This window comes from Cryptomeria japonica, chromosome 3 (assembly GCF_030272615.1).
Source record: "Cryptomeria japonica chromosome 3, Sugi_1.0, whole genome shotgun sequence".
Lineage (NCBI taxonomy): Eukaryota > Viridiplantae > Streptophyta > Pinopsida > Cupressales > Cupressaceae > Cryptomeria > Cryptomeria japonica.
The window spans coordinates 899,553,063-899,576,069 of record NC_081407.1 but is presented as its reverse complement, the minus strand read 5'-3'; the positions used below and the strand labels follow the sequence as shown (position 1 = coordinate 899,576,069).

The 23,007-nt window shown below is 42.1% G+C and overlaps 1 protein-coding gene across 1 annotated transcript in view; it reads right to left on the bottom strand.

Annotated features, from left to right (window-relative positions):
• The window catches only part of LOC131066382 (uncharacterized), a 45,230-nt gene that overhangs the window by 3,427 nt on the left and 18,796 nt on the right, over window positions 1–23,007 (bottom strand). The window lies entirely within an intron of this gene.

Genomic DNA, 23,007 nt, shown 5'->3' with positions numbered 1-23,007 from the left:
TTACCCTAATATTCTTAGCCTCTAGTCTTGACTAACAAAATCTAGCTTTAGACTGTTGTGCATCAGATTTAAGTTTTAACTAAATAAAATAATACAGAAGGCAATATGATTTATCATTTAACTTAATGAATAAAAAGTCGGCAACCTAGAATAAACCATCTCCATATGCATATAGATTCCTCATTTACCAGACTTGAAACAAATTTATCCTAAACATGATTTTTCATGTCAGTATCTGCGTGATGTATTACAATTACATGAAGCTCTAACTTCCAAACATTAGAAACGACAGGAATGTAGAGTGTTGTATGACCATGAAATGATTGATGTGTCAATATGTGAAAGTTTAAAGCATGGATGTTTTTCTGATGGTGCATGTTGCCAGTTGAGTGGTACAAAGAAACATCTGTCTTGGACTGGACCTTACAGATTTATCAAATTAATTTACAGTTTTGCCGATCCATAATTTCTACCAAAATCAGTTAGAAACTAGGGAATCAAACACCTGATCTACTGTGCTACTTGGATTTCCAAATGACAATCAGAATTGGAAGGAATTAAAAACTGTTCCACAAAGAAATGAAGTGCCAAAGTGGAAGAGACGCAACACAAACACAAGATTTATCTTGGTAAAGCCGCATTGAGGATAAAAAAACCAGTTGGTAGAGATAATTGATCAAGTAGGCTAGTACAAAGTGTATTACAATCTTTATCAAGCCTATTACTAGTTCAGCTTTTTACTTCTAAGAGATGCAATTCTTCAATTATCCACCTCTCGATACAGCTGCTCAAGTATCCGCCTCATGGTCTAGAATAATCTAAATGGAATTGGAAGTCAAATGATCTGCTGTTCATGTCAAAAAAAAATTATTTTCACATTGGGACAAAACCACCCCTTTTCATCAAGTGGCAATTAGAAAACTACCCCCTCTGGGAGACTGTCATTCTGCAGGGAATTTCTTCTTCAAATATGAGCTTTCCTCTAGGATTCGATATAGATCACACTATGCTTCTTAGAGAACTTTTGGTCCCACAAAAAGCTACTTCAGAAGATGGAAGAATTTGACCCTCCATCTTTCAGACCTTTGTGCGCAACTAATTCAAACAAAACTCCCTTCCATGCTCCTGATGAAAACCAAGTGATGCTCAACACTCAAATACCTTGAGGTAGAAGCTAGTAGTGCTCTTTGTGCATATGGGCCTCTTGTGCTTGATTGGAACAAAACTCTTTGTCAAGCATATCACTAGTATAGTTTTCCGCTTCAAGTTTCCACTTTAGAAGATGAAGCCTTTGCACTATGGTCCAAGGGATAGAAATTATGTAGAAGAAAACAAAAACAATGCAATTCAATACACAATCAAATGTGCAGATTTCCTTTAACATAATGTGCTACTTTTATTCAAATACAGAAATGAATAGGATAAACAGGATGTTAAGAATTGTAAGGTGAGGAATGAATATTCATGTGACTAGAAAAAGGTAGACACATCAAACTAGTTTTCTTCAATAGACAATCAAATGTGCAGACGTCTTCTAGAAATAATGTGCTACTTTTATTCAAATACAGAAATGAATAGGATACACAAGATGTTACAAATAGCAAGGTGAGAAATGAATATTCATGTGACTAAAAAGAGGTAGAAACGTCAAACTAGTTCACCTAAACTATGTCATTATTTGTCTTCATCCCCCAATGTGAAGGATCAAACCATAGTTTGCAGACTCGGACTTGAAGAGTACTTGACAAACCCAAAATTTTCAACTCAACAAAAACTAAGGTTATTGGAGGGGCAAATGCATTTTAACCCCTGTTTTAACCTGCCCCAACACATTTTAACTCACACTGGCACGTTTCAATCTCGCATCGCGATTTTTATCTCAGAATCATGGGAAACCTGACAAGTTTTCGTCTTAAATCCGACGATTTTTTCTTTGCAACTCGTCTACATAGACTAGCGGGTTAAACTTGAGAGTACTTGCCCAGCCAAAAAATCTGTGAGCATTCGCAGGATTTTCTATGGATCAAACAATTACATGTAAAACATTGTTACAAGACGAGAAGAAGAAATGGTTCGTGTTCCTAAACTGCTTAATGTTCCACCTACTTGCCAATTGAGTTTTCTAACAATTGGCATTCCACTGATGAAGAAAAAGTTTGTCACAGATACCACATGTGAAGGATTGATGACTATGTAATGTTCGCTTAGAAGTTGCACTTAAATATGTTGAGCCACATACAATGGTGCACAACACAATGACTTGCACTAGCACTAAATGATTGCAGATCATGCACATTAACGCCAAAGGCTATAAAGGTGTGCACTAGCACTAAATGATTCTAGATCGTGCACATTAATGCCGAAGGTTATAAAAGCATGTGCAAGGTTAGCTAAGGCATACACAACTACACACTGATTATTTACCCATTCTTGAGAAGAGATGCCTGTAATGTCACATTTTACCAGCTTTAAAAATAAATAATAAATTAATTAAGTTATTACTTTTGTCTTAAGACAATTGATACATAATTAATTATTATTTAATAAAAAGTCATTTTTAACATTAAAGTCACTTTATAAATATTAAACTATTTAATTTTTAATATTAGTGGACCAGTTACCAAATGAATTATTATATAAGGTGGTGGAAGAAGGCTATGGGCATCATACGGGAAATATTTTATATACGGATATCAAGAGCTTTGGCTTATATAAGGATATCAAGAGCTTTGGCTTATATAAGGATATCAAGAGCTTTGGCTTTCACACAGTGGGAGGATGGAAACCCTCCCACGTGTAGGGTTGGACAAAAACCCAGCTTGAAACTGGAGGTGGATTTGCGAAAGAATTGACATTTAGGGTTTCAATGAAGGACAAATTTGTGTAGTCTCCTCTGGAGACAAATTTGAGGTATTTGGTTGGATTCAGAATAAGAAATTAATTGAGATATTCAGATTACAGGGGTCTGTTAATATCAGAATAAACTTATTGTCAGAGTTACTTATTTTGTTCTTTGGAGAAACGGAATTAAAGCCAGGAGATTGATTATATTGGAATGATTTTTATATTCACAGTTTGTTCTGTTGGGGAGATCACTTTGAAATAGCGATTAAAGACTATTTAAGGAGCTCGGTTGGTATCAAATTCTATTTCACATTGAAAGGCTCTCATCAGGAGCAAATTGTGGGATTCATTAGTATTACTGCTCCATTACCAAATTTGGAATAATTTGGTTGAATGAAACAAATAAATAAGTAGATGGTGAAGATTTACTGAATAATTGAGTAGAGGTGGTAACATGTTCGGGGGCTTTGTGGTAATTGATTAATATCTATTTTCATATTTGAGGTAGGAGTCGGGTGCTCCATTAATATATTTTTTGATACTCCTTTATTGAGTTGTAAAATATTGAATGTATTTGAAGAGCAGCTCCTAGCCTGTGCCTAACAAAAGGCAAGCCGTGGGTATCATTGCCTCTCTCTGCGATACTACTTTCAGGATAGACTTAGTCGTGTGGAAAGATACGTGCGCACAGAACATATTTCATATGAAATCGTAGAAGTCTTTAGTCTCCAATGGCTTCAGATATGATGCAAGCACATTGCAAGTGCCAAAGAGGTATGAAAGTCGGATGCCTGAAAGTGTCATTGTGAATGAATCAAATAACTGCTACCCCTGTCTCGGAGCTTGGTGTTGGAGAATTGATTTACATGTACGACACTCATTTCACTTCTTCCTGGGTGTGGGTCAAACTGTGCACAGGGCATGGAAGTATAAGAACTGTCTCTACAAACAGAGACAGAGGCGCAGTACAAGCCACTATTTCTGTTTGTGGATCCCTGCTATCTGGTCTACAGAAGCACACATGTGGGAACAGTTTATGTTGACTTGGGCATTGAAGATGGATAAATCCAATGAACTATCAGATAGAAATTCCCTAAACACACCAATTCGCAACTCCGCAAAAAGCACTTCACGCAGCTGTTGTTATCATACCAGGTCTCTTATTAATTTCTTATGCCTCTTGTGGACTATATTGGAGTAATTTCCGAGTTGGATGCGTTGAGAATGGGTCTAAAACTGCAAAATACCATCACTTTGAACATTCAGTTTATGATGCATTTTCTGTAATGAAGCTAATCTTCCAGTAATACACCTATTTCCCTTGCAATTGATATCTGTTTTTGGTATTGTTAATAAACACCAAACTTCTGCAATTCTGAAATTATATCTCCAAACCTGCGAATAAACATCTCAGAAAACCATTATTAGAGAGTAAATAAATACTGTCATATGCACATATACAACTGTTTGACAAAATGTGCCTCAGCTTAGTAGTTGGATAAGGAAAATTTGCCTTAAGATTGTCAGGGCCACTTACAATGCCCCATATCAGGTATTTAGTGAGGTATGAAAACTAAACATGGAGCTGCAAAATATTGCACCACTTCACCTAATATATGCATTGTAATACCGTAGCCACTCTAAACAAATGATGCAAACCTTGCAATGAGCATTGTGGTTCTATATGATCTCATCTCACACAATAGTGAGCAATGCTCAAGAGCCAAGCTTGAAGAATGTTGAGTTGACATTGGCATAAGCATAAGAGAAAATTATAGCTTAAGAAGTTCCACAATTAATATTGGTTAGAAACCCAAGTATTGTGGGAGATCAAGAACAAAGATGTTCTCACCAGTTGTGTGCAAGACGGAGTTTCCCTGCATTATTTCTTGTATATGATAGAGAACAACACCATAACAATTGATATACAAGTAATAATGTGGCAAAAGCCCTTTTGCATATAAACGTCACTAAAATGTGAGTCATACTTGTTGGTGTACGTTTTATCATATACCGAACATTAGAATAAAATACCTCAAGGTTATTCTATCCTCTCCTGAACAAAATCACTACTTGTGACAAGATTGCGAGAAAGACCACAAGGCCACTCCAAGGTCTATATGTGCGAACAAGCGACTTTAGTGGGGATAGCTTCTTGGGTAGTGTATGCTGAAAATCTCAAGGGGGACTTATGCTTATCAATTGGTATCATTCACAAGTTAGACTCAGGCGAACTTATCAATGACTGCTCTTTGTTTTTGGAAATTCTGATTTAGGATTTTTAAAAAAAGATAAAAAAGGATGAGGGTTTGGGAATTCTATGCTACTTTTAAGCTATTCTTATGAACTCAAGAGATGGTAAAGACTAGGTGAAACTGGTAACAACACTTTGTTTCGCCACACTTGGACAACTACGCAAAGCGGGTGCAATCTTCTAGGGTTGTGCTTAAGATTTTCACACTTATGCCAACAATCAAACAATATTACTCAAAGCAAAAGTTAAGCATCCACATCATAAGCTAAGGCTAACTTTACACATTGAATGAAAATCATCCATCCAACAAAAGTATGAGCAAGATTTCACCAATCTAAACTTACCAATCCTTCATTCATCTAACTTTAAAAACAAATAACTTAGCAAATTTAATCTGTGTTGAAGGGAATATGCAACCATGCAACCATTTAGCAATAAAAAGATTTCAAGACGATACTGATAATGAACTTTTATTACTCAAAAAGCTCTATGCAACAATTTCATAAATCTCTCCACAAATAATGAAATGAGAGAGTGGATTTATATAGAGTTTTGAAAACAAAATGAAAGGCCGAGATCGATCTAAGATCAACGGTCAAGATTAAGACAACCTGACCCTAGATATAGTTTCCTAAAACAAGATACAAGATCAACTGCAAATGGGACAAGTGGCACGAGATGCTATTTTTTAGGATTGAACCCCTTTCTTCTGATATTCGATGAACCTGGACACAATTCGATCAACTTCCTCCATTGTGACATGTGGCAATATGTTGATCCTTTATTCTAATCCTTCCAAGTCATCTGCACATAGAGCAAAAGTGATTTCCTAGTCTAGTTCTTGCTTCTGAAAGGCATCTCTGATGGACAGGAGATTCGATGCCTTAGCCAAATTGCTCTTCAAGACTGGTCATGTGATGGCAAAGAAGATGTTTTGTGTTCTGACCTTCAGATTCTCCAACTGCATATCCCTTTCTCAGATAGTTTATTTCCCGAGTATCTCTGCAACTATAAGGAAAACCTTGTCCTGAATTGCCTTTATCTGTCCTTCTATTCTATCAGCATCAACTTTCACCTTTTCCAAGACCTCATTTTGTGCAACCAACGTCCAATGCCAACTATTGAAGTCATAGGCAGCCCCTGCTTCAATTATTTTTCCATTAACCAATTCTTGTGATGGGATTCCTTTTAGCTCTCTAAGGCATGGGATAATTCTATCTTAGATAGTCAGCCCATACTTCTGCCATGTTCTCAATCCTAGAAAGTAGAGAAGAGGTTTGTTCATATGCTGATGATATTCCTTCCATAAATGCGGCTGCTTCTTTCCTTATACTTTCCATCCAATCTTTAGTCTCTTTGGTTGTCACTGCTTCTTCCTCACAACCTATGACTACCTATTGTGAATTCAAAAGTGGGAGAGCCTCTGGATTTGCTTGATCAAGTGGCTTAGTAGTCAAATTTTGAATATATTCTTTTAAGCGCTCAACTTCTCTCTTATATTCTTTCTTCTTTTCTATCTCTTCATCCAGCTTTGCCTTCATGGAAGCAACTGAATTGTCTAAGTCCTCTTTTACTTGGGTCTTTGTGCTTGGGCCTAAGTCAAAGGTGGTGATCTCATACTCATGGGGAGCAATATCTCCCTTTGGTACTACAATCTACACTGTACAGTTTCCTTCTTCATCTCTCTGGATGGTGGAAAATCTCTTGGCTGGTTTCTTTATTGCAACTCGTTCTAACCTTGCCAAGAAGCCTTCCATATCATCCTCTTCTGCATCCTCTATTACTGGTGTCTTTAGTTTCAATCTTTCTTTCAACCAGTCAAGAACAATGGGTTGCTCAATGCCTTCCATCTTCTGATTGCCTTCTTTACACACAATACCTCGAAGGGCGGAAATCATTCCTTCTTGAAACTCTCCCTCTCCAACATCCATTTCATTTTCTGACTCTAGGATTTTTGTGCCAGTAGGAGACGGTGGTTGTTCATCCTCTTGATGGACTGATTCTGCATTCTCCTCATGAACTGGAGAAGGAATCCTTACCTCAGCCAATGACTCATCAACAGTTAATATATATTTTTCATTCTTGGATGTGGCAAAACAAGATGGTTCTAGCCTTTGTTTCTTCTGAGCAGGTTCTTCATTCTCAACTACCTTCCCCTTTTTTTTTGCACTTTCACTTGGTCTGGCTCTTTGAATTGCTTCTTCATTTGAAGAATATCCTTTTGCTGCTCCCATCAGATTATAAGTCAAAGATATGTTTTTTCCATTTCAGCCTGTGACACTGTTGATCAACCCACCACCTGGTATACTGCATAACTGAGATGGTCAAGTCCTAACCATTTGATAGGAGAAAGAGGTGCATGCTCATCAAAGCCAAGCTGAGTATATTCTCCGTTATCTTCTAACTGATCTAGCACGAGAAAAGTGGCAATCGGTAAGGATGGCCAGTGAAACCTTAGATTCTGATATAAGTAAACTTTGGAAACTGGATAAACCAAGATCCGTACTTGCTGATAAGACTTTTTGATTTAGGAGAAAGTCTCTTATGAGTACCTCCCTTCAATGTTCTTGTGATGTACATCGGGAACGCATCATAGGCTCGATAACTCTTCTCCTTAAGCTACAGCTAAGGATAACAATCATATGATCGGAATTCATTCTCACCACCTTTGCAAATCAGCCCTAAATACCTATAAGTTGCAGCCAGTAGATAGATTATGTAAGAACTCATGTAGAATGTCTTTGTCCTCTCCAAGTTCATCAACTGTTCATGACGGTCGTCGCTGACTATGCAAGACCAGTTGAATAACTTGGTTCCTGAGGTGATTTCATCTATGAAATAATACATCCATGTTTGAAATGGTGCACCTTCAGGGCTGCCCATTATTCTATTTAGTAGTAGGATGATATCACCATACTCCTCCTTGAAGTAAGGACGCAGCAGATGCTTTGGCACTTTCCCCCAAGGTCTTTTCTTCTCTAACCAAGACTTGTTAACATTCGTAGCACAAAGCTCAGACTGACTGTCATAGATCCTCTTGGCTTGCTCCTTAGTTTTATATGAGGCCTTACTATGGCATGAAAACGTAACGTTATTTTCAGAATTTAATTCTGATTTTTAATTCTTTTCCTGAAAATTTCACTTTCAGCCTGTTAAAAGGTTAAGTTTCTACCAAAAAGCAGACTGAAGATGAAGGTTTTGGTCAAGAAATTGATAAAAAATTGAGAAAAATAAGACATAAAGGTGAGGAAATTCACTCAGATTGAGTTATTGAATCCTCTTTATGACTGAAATTTACCTCTGCTTCTGAAAATCTGTCTTAAAATTAGAAAAGAGTGCTTAATTTCTAGACCTCCAACACTTAGAAGAATCTATTTCTGGAAAATTCTTCTTTAAAATTCACAAAACTTGAGAGAAAACTTTGTTAGCCCCATTATTGTATACGGGAATAAGAATAGTTAATTAAGTCGTAATTGGGTTTGTTAGTTGGCAACCGAGGGGTGGCAATTGCGGTGCGACGGTTGGCGCTCGCACCCCCTCGGTATCTTTATATACTTCCGAATGTAACTTGTGAAGGACGCGAATTATGAATGGAATAACATATCTGATACTTGTCTGATATCTATGACATTATTTTGCATTACGTACTTTATGCTTTAAGTATTCACCCGAGAGGGCAAACATTTGGTGCCGTTGCTAGACGTACTCGAGAACGGAAGACACGGATGGCGCACGGACACGATGGGCCTACCCGTTGGTGAAATAAACCCAGAGGCCGACGACGCGCGAACAGAACTATACACAGGAGAAGACACGGCAACGAGAGAATTTTCAATTCTGCTCCAGGTAGCCATCCAGACCTACGTCCGACGAGAGGCGGCGGAGGCGGAAATCCCACTAAGTGCCGTGTGGACAGCTCTGGGGGTTAGCCCGGCAGTAAACCGGTTGATGAACCACCTCCCCCGGTTGCTTGCACGGGCATCGCTGGCACAACAGGCTCGCCTGAAGGAGATTGCCCAGGAAGAGCGATGCCAACAGATCCTTCGACACTACGAAGAAAACAACCGACAGGAAACGAAACGGGATGGCGCCAGGCCAGGAGGGAATTGAACCTTGAACTTTTTATATTCAAATAAAAGTGTCATTGACACGAGTTGTATTTGAGCAGATGAATTAATAAAGACGTGTTTTGATTTATGTATTGTGAGTTATGGAAATGTGCGACAATTAATGCCAAACCTATTGAATAAAGATAGAAATAAAAAAGCAGAAATGAACGAGTGGGAGGCCGCGTAGAGGGCCTTGATTCTGGAGCAGCAAGTAGAACGTAGACGAAGGCTGAGGCAACTTGCCGAAGGACGACCTGCCGAAGGGTGGCCCGAGGGGAACCAAGGAGGTGTCACGGAGGGTGCAGAAGCCGACGGAAATTTCTACGCGTCGCCAGAACATCGTAGGACGCGGAGCCACGAAGAGTTTCTGGAAGAAACAAGGTTACGGCGAAATCTAGTCGAGGAGACTCGGGATCAGTTTAGAAACTTATCCCTTACACCAAGGAGTGAAGATCACCAATGGGAACCAGGAGTGGGCGCGGGTGAGAGCAAAGGGGAGGGCAACTGTACGGGTGTAGGTGCCACACACGACGGGCAAAACACCGTACCCCTAGTCGCCCATGCAGGACACACCACCGACGCCGGAGGAAGCAGCGCAGGGCCACAGACACAGGCACAGCCAACCCTAGGAAGACGACCCGAGATGGCGAGTAAACAAAAATTGCCAAAGTTCACAGGGGACGGCAAGGAAGACCCCTTACGGCATTGCCGTACATGTGAAACCATTTGGTCCGCCAACGAAGTGACAGACCAGGATGACTGGGTACAGCAGTTCCCAACCACGTTACGTGGAGTTGCCATAGATTGGTACTCCGATGTAGATAAGCAAAAAGTGGCCACATGGGCCAACCTACAGAAGGAATTCACGGAGGAGTTTCGGTTGCTCCGTGATGACAACGAAATTGTAATGGAGATATACAGTACCAAACAAGGTACCAAGGAGACAGTATGGGCATACAGCAGGAGACTGAAGGAATTGTTGGGTAAAATGGAAAGCCAACTGGCAGAGGGCTTGAAAAAACGATGGTTCGTTGAAGGATTGAAATCCTCCCTACAAAAAAAGATGAAAAGTGTACCCCCGACGTCATATGACGACGCCTATAATAGGGCGATGGACCTAGAGAGCGAATACAAAACATCAAGGAAGAAGAAAAGTAATAAATATTCATCTGACGATGATGAAGACTCTGACGAGGAAAGCAGCAGCGGTGGCGAATCGAGTAAAAAGGTGCACGCTCTCCAAAAGGACATGGAACGAATGCTGAAAGAATTCAAAGCCATGAAAGGGAGTACAAGTAAGACTGAAGAAAATGACATGTGGTGTACCAACTGTAGGAGTGATGGACACACCAAGGGGTCCTGCCCCAAGAAGGCTTTCTGCGACATTTGTTAGATTGCGAGACATTTGACAAAGGAATGTCCCTACAATATGAAAACCAGGAACCAACAAGTTCTCTTCACGCAAGAGCAGCCGGTCGTCGGAACTTCGCAAACCGCCAACAATAATGCATCATTTGGCGTATACCGGAACAACCGGCGAGGGGGGAGGACCAATAATAATAATAGGAGCCGAATCCAATATGATGCAAAGGGACGGCCAATGATCCAGTGTCGAGCCTGCAATCAATGGGGCCACTTTGCCAGGGAATGAACCTTAGAAGAAACTCCACAAAAACTATGCAAATGGTGTGGGCCTGGAGACCACGATGATGGAACTTGCCCAAAGTCAGGAGTGAACTTGCTCAACATCGACAGGACGGAGGAACGGGTATTGGCAATCACACGGTCAAAGGCAAAGAAGGCCACATACCCGAACCCTCGCACGGAGAAGCAGCGAGCACTGGAGGCCAAGGCTGAAGTGGCGAAATGTTGGCACAAGGGAGCACCCAGGAAGCGGTAAGTACTTCCCGCTCTGAGGCGGAGGAAAATATCCTTAAGCAAATGCTACAGATTGAAGTGTCGTGAAGATGAAGGACCTCCTGGAAACGATGCCGCAATTACGTACGGTCCAAGTAACCCTGCATAGTCAGGCGACCCAGAATACGGATGGTTCCGGCAAAACACCTACAGACCCATTGGTCCTGACACTATACAGTGGTCGGCACCCGACGGTGGTAGAAATGGGAATACTGGGCACCATTCTGACTGACACTATTGTCGACGGCGGGTCTGAAGTGAATGTGCTTCCGGAAGAAACCTGGAAGCAGCTTGGCAAGCCGACACTATGGCCGTCAACCTTCAACTTACTGGGAGCGGATCAACATGGTATCAAACCCCTTGGAACGCTCATGGCGCAACAAGTGACCATCGGGACACAACCATTTGTCCTCGACTTCGTGGTGATTCCGCTCGCCAAGAAAGGATACGACGCCATTCTGGGCGGAGGGTGGTTGGTGGCAGCCAAAGTGAATCACAACTGGAAGCGTAACACGTTGTCAATGGAGAAAGCCGGGAGAAAATTTATTATCGACCTAAAAATACAACTTGTGAGTGAAGAACTCGCGTCAGAGTCGGAATCAGACGGCGAAGGCAGAGTTGATAGAGGAAAGTAAGGGAACGGAACGAGGAAGGCGTCCTCGGAATCCAAGGATGTTCTGAGGATGAGACCGATTCCCTTAATGGGCTCTTCCACTGGCAAATGGAGGACTACGAGCTGCTGTATGGGTGTAACATGTTGCAGGTTGACGAGGATCGGGACGAGAACGAATTTCCGCCAGCGTACGGGGAATACACCGAAGGGGATGCCCTGGTCAACGAAGTACCAGCACACAAGTTTGACATGACAAAACCAATCTAGTACGAAGAGTCCGTAAAACCTACAAACCTCGGCACAGAAGCAGAGCCAAGGAACATCCTGGTTGGCGACGAATGGAATCCAGTCCTGAAAGCCGCCGCGTTTAAAATATTCATGGAATACAAGGATGTATTCGCTTGGACGTATAAAGACCTCAAAGGGGTGCCGCCAGAACTGTGCGTACACCAAATTTCACTCGTACCTGGGGCCGTACAGAATGAATAAAAACTATGCGGTGAGAGTGAATGATGAAATTGAACGTATGCTCGAAGTCGGGATTATTTTTAAAGTGCAGACCAGCGAGTGGGTGTCGCCCATAGTGATATCCCTTAAAAAGGAGGCAAACCAGATCCAAATCTGCATGGATTTTAGATGCCTTAACGCGGTCACCATAAAAGACCCGTTTCCAATACCATTTACGAATAGCATCTTGGAAGAAGTGGCCGGTCATGAAATTTATTCATTCATGGATGGATTTTCTGGGTATAACCAGATATCCATCACCGAAGAAGACAAATTAAAAACCACCTTCATAGTGGAGGATGGCGTGTACGTGTATAATCAAATGCCGTTCGGATTATGCAACGCACCAGCAACCTTTCAACGGATAATCCTTCACATATTTGAAAAGATGTCAGTAGGGAACTTCAGGGCGTTCCTTAACGACTGGTCCATCTACAGTAACCAAGATACACATTTGGCCGCACTTGGCGAAGGCATGGAGAGATGCAAGCGAGCTCGCCTAGCACTCAACCCCAAAAAATGCAGATTCACGGTGCCTCAAGGGAAGCTGTTAGGACACATAGTGTGTAAGGCTGGACTCAAGACTGACCCAGACAAGATTCGGGTGATAGTGGAAATGGAGGCACCGACAGATGTCACGGGAGTCAAATCCTTCCTAGGACACATAGGGTATTACAGGCGATTTATCAAAAATTTTGCTCGAGTATCCTGCCCTCTGGACAAGCTGACAAGGAAAGGTGAACGGTATACATGGGGGACGGCTCAGGAGGAGGCCTTCCAAGAACTGAAGTCACGGTTGGTGGGTGCGCCAATCCTAACATATCCTGACTGGGACAAAGAGTTCCACGTACACGTTGACGCATCCAACTTTGCCATAGGGGCCACACTGGCGTAGGTTGGCAACCACGGGCTAGATCACCCGATCTACTTTGCAAGCAGACTCCTGTCGAAGGCAGAGAAAAATTATAGCACCACAGAAAGGGAAGCCCTCGGGATGGTGTACTCCGTCCAGAAATTTCGACATTACTTGCTGGCCACCCCGTTCACATTTTATGTGGACCACCAAGCATTAATGTACCTGGTAAACAAGCCAATTATCCAAGGACGAATCAGCCGATGGCTGCTATTGCTGCAGGAATTTACATTCAACATTATAGTAAGACCTGGGAAGAGCCATGTGATAGCTGACCAGCTGTCGAGAATCCAGTCAGGAGAACCAGCCGAAGGAGTGAATGAAGATTTTCCAGATGCTCACTTATTTCGCATCGCGGTTCTCCCCGCCTGGTACGCAAGCGTGGGGGAATACTTGTCGACATCACGGTTCCCGAGGGAGATGCCACCAGGAGAAAGAAGGAAACTAGTACTGAGGAGCAAGACATTCCAACTCATTAATGGCCTCTTGTATAAAATGGGGCCCGACCAGATCCTACGGCGATGCGTCCTAGAAGAGGAAATTTCGGGCATCCTAAGGGAAGCACATGAAGGGCCTGCAGGTGGACACATGGGGCCCGACACCACGGCCAGGAAAGTTCTGTTGGTAGGACTGTGGTGGCCGACACTACATAATGACGCCAGAGAGTGGGTGACGAGCTGTGATACATGCCAACGGGCCGGATGGCCATTAAAGAGGGATTTTATGCCCCTCAACCCATCGAATGCCCAAGAACTGTTTGAGAGATGGGGATTGGATTTCGTCGGACCATTAAAACCAAGTAGAGCTTGACGATGTAGATACATTGTAGTGGCAACAGAATACTTGACCAAGTGGGTGGAGGCACGGGCCTTACCGGACAATTCGGCGATCAATACAGCAAAATTCATCTATGAACACATCATTACGCGGTATGGGATTCCAATCCAACTGATAAGTGACAGAGGAGGCCATTTTGTAAATCACATAATCCGATTTCTAACAACAGAGTTCAAAATCTTCCACTCCTTATCAAGCCCCTACTATCCACGGGCGAACGGGCAGGCCGAGGCGACCAATAAAATAATCATGTCGGTGATTTATAAGTCTTGCGGAGTGGAGAGGATGACTGGGAGGAGCGCCTATCGTCAGTACTTTGGGCATACCGAACAACTTACAAGGTAACTACTGGACAGACTCCCTTCCAGCTAATGTATGGACAAGAAGCCGTGGTGCCAGTTGAATTCATGGTGCCAAGTCTCCGGATCACCATCGATAATCAACTTGGCGACATGGAAAGCCTGAGGGAGAGACTGTACGCTTTGAACAAATTGGACGAACGAAGGATGATGGCTCAGTGGGCGACAGAGACAGCCCAGCAAAGACGGAAGGTTTGGCACGACAAGCATCTCCGACGAATGAAGTTTACTCCTGGGCAGTTGGTGTTAAAATTCAACGGAAGGAACGAAATCAAACCTGGGAAATTCTAAGTGTGTTGGCTAGGGCCCTTCAAGGTACGCGAGGTCAATACTAACAGGGCAATTAAGTTGTGGACGCTGGACGGGGAAGAGATACCAGATGCCGTCAACAGGTCGAAATTAAAAATTTACCACGAACGGAGGGAGCCCGGACCATCCAGTCAGGATGCTTAATAGACTAAATCTGATAGAAAAAACAAAAAACGTACGTTGACCGTACCGTACGGAATTTAAAAAAAAATGAAAGTGGGCCCACCGTACGGTGTGCGGTGGGGCCACCGGCGGTGGTCACCGCACACCGCCAACCACACAAATAAAACGCGCCCGCACACTCCCGCAGCCGCACACATAAAACGCAGCCGCAGCCGCACACTCTCGCAACCCGCACACACCCGCAGCCCGCACACGCCGCAGCCCACACACGCACAGCCGCACAAGTCCGCAGCAGCCGCACAAGTCTGCTAGGGAAGGTTATTTGGAAAGCGGCAGATGGGTTTTTATTTTAAAAAAAGTTATAAAAGCAGAATTGACGAAGTAATCTGGGACTAATGGACATAAACAGGAACAAGGCAAATTGGCGGAAATGGTTGCAGCCGTTAGAAGACAAGTTGCAGGGAGGGCAAAAAGAAACCAGTGCAAACACAGGCAAATGGATTTTGCCATCTGGGGTGCGCATTGCAGGTAGTCTCGGTATGAGCACTAGTCAAAAAAGCAAGAAGCATCGTCCCAAACCCTTGGCGACAAAGGACAAAGATGAAATAACGGTAGATAATATTATGTTCGAGGGTTTGAATGGAATCGACTATCAGAACTGGTGGGCAAAGACACCTCAGGATGATTTAATAAAGAAAAGCCTTCGCCAGGCACAGGTACACTGGGCCGTCCAGATGCCAGTTTTTTCGATAAAGGACTTTGAGGTGGTTTTGTGTGCCATGATTGGCAGCTATGACAGACATCGCAACCAGTCGGTATTTGATTATCAACATCAGAGGATAATAGTGTCATTCACGACAGGGGAGTTCACTAGGGTATTTGGCATACCGAGGATAAAAGGAAAGAAAATAGACACTTCACAGAAAATATCCCCAGAAAATCGTGCCACACTACTGCAGTTGATGTTGCGCAATAACCTTACCCAAGGTGAGAAAGATAGCCTCAAGAGTGCAGGCAAGAGTCGAGGGGTGAAGAAACAATTTTTCGCCAAGGGAGTATGGCGATGCCTGTTGTCGGTGGTGAAGAGTCGCCTCACAGGTGCCACCCACGCGTCGGACATAGCCATTGCATAGATAGTGTTGATGAACGGGTTGCACAATGGAGTGGTATACGACTAGGCATCACTATTGGCGGATAGGATGGACAAGTTCATGACGCTGCAATACAAAAAGTTCTACATGCTGCATCACGCCATTGGATTATTCCTCGACGCAGTCCGCACGCAGATCACCCCGGGCTCACAGCCATTGGAGCCGCAAGGGCGTGTTGCACCAGGCCAGCCGCCCATATTCTATTGGTCACACTTGGACGTCTTGGCACATGGCATGGAGGCACGTTTGGGCACAAAAAGAAAGGCCGCCATGTCCGATATAGAGTCTGACACAGAAGAGTTTGAGGCTAACGATGCAAAAAGTGGCAGGGAGGAATTCGCAGACACCTCCCAAGTAAGCGAAGGAAGCTTCCGACTGACAGGGAGAAGAGGCGACCAGTTGCCTAAAGAGGGGGTAGTGGAGTCTGCAGGTACAGTAGGGTCTACTTTAGCATCACAGGTGCAGGTCCACTTTACACCAGCCCGCTTACCAGAGACTTGTCAGTTGGCGGTGCCGCGGTCCTTTGGGACAATGAGTGTAGTCACCACGGTACCAGTTCCTAGCTTCGGGCAGCCTCGGGTGACAATAGCCATCACACCACCACGGGTGGAGCCCTTGGCGAGTGCAGAGACTTCCATGGCCCACGATGTGCCAGAGGCTTCCATGGTGCACGAGGTGCCGGATGTGACAGGACAGGATGTGCCAGGGTTGCCTGGATATATGCAGGAGGCAATGACGACAGCAGGCACTCTTCATGATGACCTCACTAACTGGTTGAGCCGTTACCAGACGGCACCCGTGGCACCGGGAGAGGCCACTCTATCCCCAGGGCGGACCATGTATTCCTTGGATGTCATTGATCTCAAGGAAGGGAGTTCCCCGAGCAGCAGGGCAGTCCAGAGGGTTGCCTCACCCCCTGCGGTGGTAGTAACCAGTCCGTACAGAACAGAGGGGGTGCCTGTGGGAAGTCAGCAGGGTGCAGAGTTGGAGCAGTTTATTACCGAGATGACTCTGGGAGCACAACGGCTTGTGTCATCTGCCACGATCTAGGCCGATGCGACCATGGTTGAGCGGATGGAAGGGTTGTTGACCTTTGCCCGCACCGGATGTCAAGCTGAGTTTGAGAGGTGTTTTGAGTGTGCCGGGTGGCCGGACACGGAGAGCCTGGCGATGCTGGAGGCTTGGCGCCTCACTGAGGGGGTTAGCGAGACCTGGATGCAGCCGTTGGTGAGAGAGGTAGAGCAGGCCTTCCGTGAAGGTTATCTAGAGCTTCGGAGGTCACAACAGACGGCAACTACAATTGAGGCTTTGAGGGTGGCAGCAGTAACAGCTCGGGAGGAGCTGTCTACCAGGTTTCGCGAGCTAGAGGCTACCATGGCACAGAACCAGGCAGCGGTGGACACTTTAGTAGCAGAGAAGTCTGCCTTGCTGATACAGTTGGAAGAGGAGAGGGCCTCGAGGGAGCTGTTGGAGACTCGGTTGGTCAATGCCCTGGAAAGTGTGGACAAGAAGGATAAGGAGGTGCTCGAGGCAGCCTATATGGTAAAGACTGCTATGGAGCGGCAGATGGTCGCGGAACGGGATCTCAAGAGGAGGACGAAGCAGGTGTATGAGCTCCGTGGGCGCTTGGCGTCCACTACTACACCACCACCGGCACCTTCTTCATCAGGGACGCCTTCTGCACTTCCTTAGTTTTTTTCTTCTTCTGGATTTTTGCGAGCTCCATGTATTCTCCATTTTGTTGTAAGTCGCCTGGAGACGACTTTTCTTTTTGGGGGGGATGATGTTAGCCGCATTATTGTATACGGGAATAAGAATAGTTAATTAAGTCGTAATTGGGTTTGTTAGTTGGCAACCAAGGGGTGGCAGTTGCGGTGCGACGGTTGGCGCTCGCACCCCCTCGGTATCTTTATATACTTCCGAATGTAACTTGTGAAGGATGTGAATTATGAATGGAATAACATGTCTGATATCTATGACATTATTCTGCATTACGTACTTTATGCTTTAAGTATTCACCCGAGAGGGCAAACAAACTTCTCTTCAATGCTCTCCAAAATCTCAACCCGATTAATGAATTGTGAAATGAATTGGTTGAAAGTATATAGAATTTAGGGTTCTTAAATTTACAAGTTTTTATTTTTGTTTTTTTTGTTTTTTTTTAAATTATTTTATTATTTTTTTTTTTGTTAAGTCTTATTTTCTCTCAAAATCCCATCCTTATCAAGGAATCTTCTAGAATCTTCCAAAATTCTTGAATCTTGAAATTTTTCTAAGTGTTGAGAATTGTTTTTTTTTTTTAATTTTAAGTTTGGAAAATAATTATTTTCCAACTTGCTGGTTTGATTTCATGTGAAATTTTTGATCAAAATTTTATCCTCCTGGCATGGCAAATTAATTGTCCTTATGTTTAATGGATCAAATTTTAGGTCTTTGGCTAGGCATCTTCACATATTCCATTTATGCCTAGATGAATCAATTCGTGTTAGTATTTGATCAATCTTGTTTGGACAAGGGTTTGGTCAATGAATATGTCATGATTTTGTGTTTGTGTTTTGGAACAAACTTATTTCAATTTGCACCTTGGCATGCTTCATGTTAATTGGACAATCATCTTTCAATTTGCTTTAACCTCTTTTCCTTTAGGTGAACTTGAACTTTGTTTGTCTTGTCAATTCATGTCTTGGATCAGACTTTGGAAGGATTTTTGGATAGTCATGCTTTAATCTCTTCTAAGCCTTGGACAAAATTCAGACAATCATCCACTTGTATTTAGCGGATTAGAGAAGTTTGGACAGTCATGAGCCTTCTTGTCATGATGGGCATGTGTGTTTGGAAGCTGTCTTGACATATGCCTGCTGTTCATAGCGAATTCCAATGGTGATCGGACAATTTGTCTTGCTCTTTATCATGTCTTTTTGGCAAAGTTTAAAAAAAAAAATATTTCTCCTCTTGCAGCTTTGGTGAAGTTTGAGAACCTCTCTCCAAATTTTATCTTGCTTTATTATTAAGGGTGGATTTTGAAGGTGTTTGGGACAGTCATCTTTGGCGAACTTAGAAAGCCCTTCTGTTATTCCAAACTCCTTGTTTTGCTTCTCATATCAGACTCGAAGTGTTCAAGACAAGCGTTTATTTCTTTCCTCTCATGGCGGACTTGGATAAGATTTTGTAGGACAGATTTCAAACTTGAATGCTTTCTTCTTGGCAGGGCGGAGTTTTCATGCCTTTGGACAAGTTTGTCTTGTGCTTGGAAGATCATTAAGAAGACTGTCAATACATGTTTATTTCTTTATATCAGACTTGTATAATCTTTTCTCTTTCAAAGCGGATTTAGAGATGATCAAGGCGAACTTAGAATCTGATAAGATATGAATGTTCTATTACTTAGCAAACCTTCAATCTGCTGTTTATGGCGAACTTGGAGAACTTTAGATATGTCAAACTTTTTGATTGCTTCTTTCAAACCCTTGGGCACGCTTTGCTTCTTACCTCCATGGCAGATTCTATCTGAAATTTGATGATTTAATCAAACTCTTTCATGCTTGGAGCTGCTTAATCTTCGTGAATTCTGAGATAGACTTGCACTTCAATCCTTGCTTGGCAAATAAAGAGATCTTTAATGAAGCAAGACTGTGTTTTATAACTTCCTAGGCAATTTCTAGAAGCTTTATTGCTTTATTCGAATTTCTAGAAAACTCCTCCAATCTTAGCGAACTTGATCTTGTGCTCGTTTGGCATTGTTTTATTGTTTTAATTGCTTTCTTCTAGAAGGCGAACTTTCCTTGTTGGAAGCCTTGGAAGCTTCTTTGAATTTTAGAAAGCTTTTATTTGCTTTCTTCTAGAAAGCGAACTTTGGTTTCCCTTTCATCTTTACTTTCGCATACCAAATCATCACACTTTAATCTCTACTTGCTATCTTTTCATTTGTCAAGCGAGTTTTAAAGTGCCATGTCATCATTTTATTGCCAACTTGGCAATTCTTACACCAACTTTGCTTTATTCCTGGAAGGCTCCTAAGCGAACTTTATACTTGTTATGCCAACTTGATGAAGGCGGATTTGGATGGTCTCCTTCCATACATACCAACTTGGAAGGCGGACTTGGATGAGACCCTGCCAAGGCAGAATTTGGAGTGTCTAGGCGGACTTGGATGAGTCTCTGCCATGTGCCCATGCTTTATCGACGCCTTGGTCCATTTGGACAATCATCTTCTAATCTTTCTTCATACTTTCATGCCTTAGCTTATTTTCAACTTCATTATGCTTGATTAACCCCATGTAGGAGTTTAATTAACCTTGCCAAGAGTCAATTAACCTTTGGTAGAAGTTTACCATCTGTTTGGACAACTTCCTTATGCCTTGGCGAACCTTGATCATTCTTGGATATTTTGGACGGATTTGACTGATCATTTGCCATTACACTTGTCTGACCTTGATCCTTGGCAAACTTTGACCGATCATTTGCCATCTTCATTTCTTCAACTTAGGTGAAATTTTTTATGTGCCATCTCCTACCGTTACCTTTATACTTGATCAATAGTTCATCTAGAACAAAACCCTAATTAGGGTTTCCACTTTGCTTTTTACCCTTGGAGACCTGATTTTCGAAATCTGAGAACATGGGCACTGATCATATGGCTGATCTTCTGGAACAAAACCCTAATTAGGGTTTGCATTTTGCTTTTTACCCTTGAAGACCAAATTTTCAAATTCTGAGAACATGGGGTAGTAATAATATGGCTAAAGATCAAAACCCTAATCTCGGAAAAAAGTAAAAAAAAAAAAGAAAACCCTCACTTTTTATACTTAAGGCAAAATTTCTCGAATCTGAAGACATGGGCAGAACTGAAATGACCTAAAGAACAAAACCCTAATCTCAAAAAAAAGCAAAATTTTTGAAGCCCTGCTTTTTATACCTAAAGACAAGATTTTCAAATTCCGAGAACATGGGCAAAGATGAAATGCCCTGAGGAACAAAACCCATATGCCACTTTCAAAGAAGCAAAAATTTCTAAAACTAGCAAGTTGTCAGAAATGACCCAAAGCAATTGTGATCCTCATCCTTCAGACCTTCTAAGCACTTTGACAACATTCATACATGACTTCGAGCATGATTTCTTAAGTTGGCTCAAGATGACCTCATAACTCTAACTCAAAACTCTCTCAGAAAGTGGACTTATGAAACTACAAAGCTAGGACAAAAGGCGATGTGTGAATTAGGTCACAACAATACTCACTTAAGTAATCCAATAAGGCATCATTACGATTGATACCAGCCCATAAGGTGCCTAAGAGATTTCACAAACAACTAAAAACTCTCTGCAAGACCAGTTTACAACCCACCAAACCCTACTTCGATACTATCACAATATAAAAATTCAGTTCACAATTAGCTTCCAATGTAAGAGATACAAGACTCTATGTCCATTCTCAGATCAACCTCATACACCTTGTTTATGATTATCATGCCTATAGGATGCTTAAATGACCACCAAGGAGGAAAGAGAAGTTGAAAAAATGAAATTTGGAACAGCAGAGGATGCTCACAACTACACGATGAAAATGCTACTTCTATCAATATGAAATCGCTATGTCATTTTGAATCATCTGGGTTAGAATTTAGAAACAAAATCATCACTTACCATGAAGAATTCACTTCATAAGTCTTTTTAACCTAATTATTCCACAAGACATAACTTTTGCATATAGACTCAAAACAGGATGCTGTTTTTCTTAAGTTGCACAAGTTTTCAAGAGTAATCCAAATGTGCTATCATATTCAGGCATTGATTCCATATAATCATTGTTTTTGACCTCGCAACACAACTGCATTTATGAGACCCACAATGACAAAGACCAATCCAAAAATGGCATCTCCTCTATCACAGAATGTTCCAAGACATCCTATACCATCTCAAAACTTCTCAAGCATCCAAGAAGTAGGCCGCTGTCCAGACATATGCCATAAGTACAAAAATTGAATCCGTTTTTGGGTCAATTGCAGTGCTTTTTGTGTATATGGACCCTTGTGCATAATAGAAACAAAACCCCCTCACACTTACTAAGCGATGCTCAACACAAAGTGTCACAAAGTGAAGGCAGCAATATTCTACATTGTTCTTTTATTGAAACAAACCCCCTCACATCTTTAAAATAATGCTCAACACAAGTAGGGTTATTAAGTAGAAGATGGTGAAGATCTATCGTGTATTCAAACCCAAATTTGTGTCCTTCCCATTATGAACTTTAGCTACTTCTTCAACCCCGTGTGTTGCATATAATTTGCTACAGTGATTTCCATGAACCATGCTTAATATAACCTGCTTCGAGGAAAGATAATCCTTGCATCTGAAAGTCATTTACTATGTTATGAAAATTATTACAAAATCATTGTTCTTATCGCATCAATGTGCAATGAGGGCCATACAAATTACAATGTTTACAATGAATTTGAGAAAAGTTTGTGCACAATAAAATAATTGAATCCATCAATGCTATGCTCTTGGCTGTCCTTATATATAATACACAAAGTACCTCCCTTGCCATTACAATAGGAAATTGTTTCCTTTTCTTAGCATATCAATCAAGTGAGACATGCTACAACATTTGCATTGCCATGGAATATAAATATGCATGCTCACAACACCCAAAAACATGTCAAGTGCTTCCCATGCTTACAACGCTTAAAAATTGTCAAGTGCTTCCCATGCAATCAATGGAAATTTGCATGCTCACAACACCCAAAAATACTTCATAGTGCTGGCAATGCTTAATCAAACAAGTATACATGCTTAAAACACTCGTACATGTGCCATAGTGCTGCCCATGTTAGCAATATCATTCTTTAGCCCTACTTGCCCATACAAGTGGGGCAAAACTGTGCTTTTGCAACATTAATTTGCTACAAAATACATGTCTACAACTTTGAAAAAAAACATTTCCTTCAGGCTATTCATGTTGCTAATCTTTTAGTTTATATTGCTAGAAGAGTCAAACCCTCATTCAACTTATCCATAAACAGAATGGTGAACCGTGATACCACACACTGCTCATCAACAATGTATTCTACTTC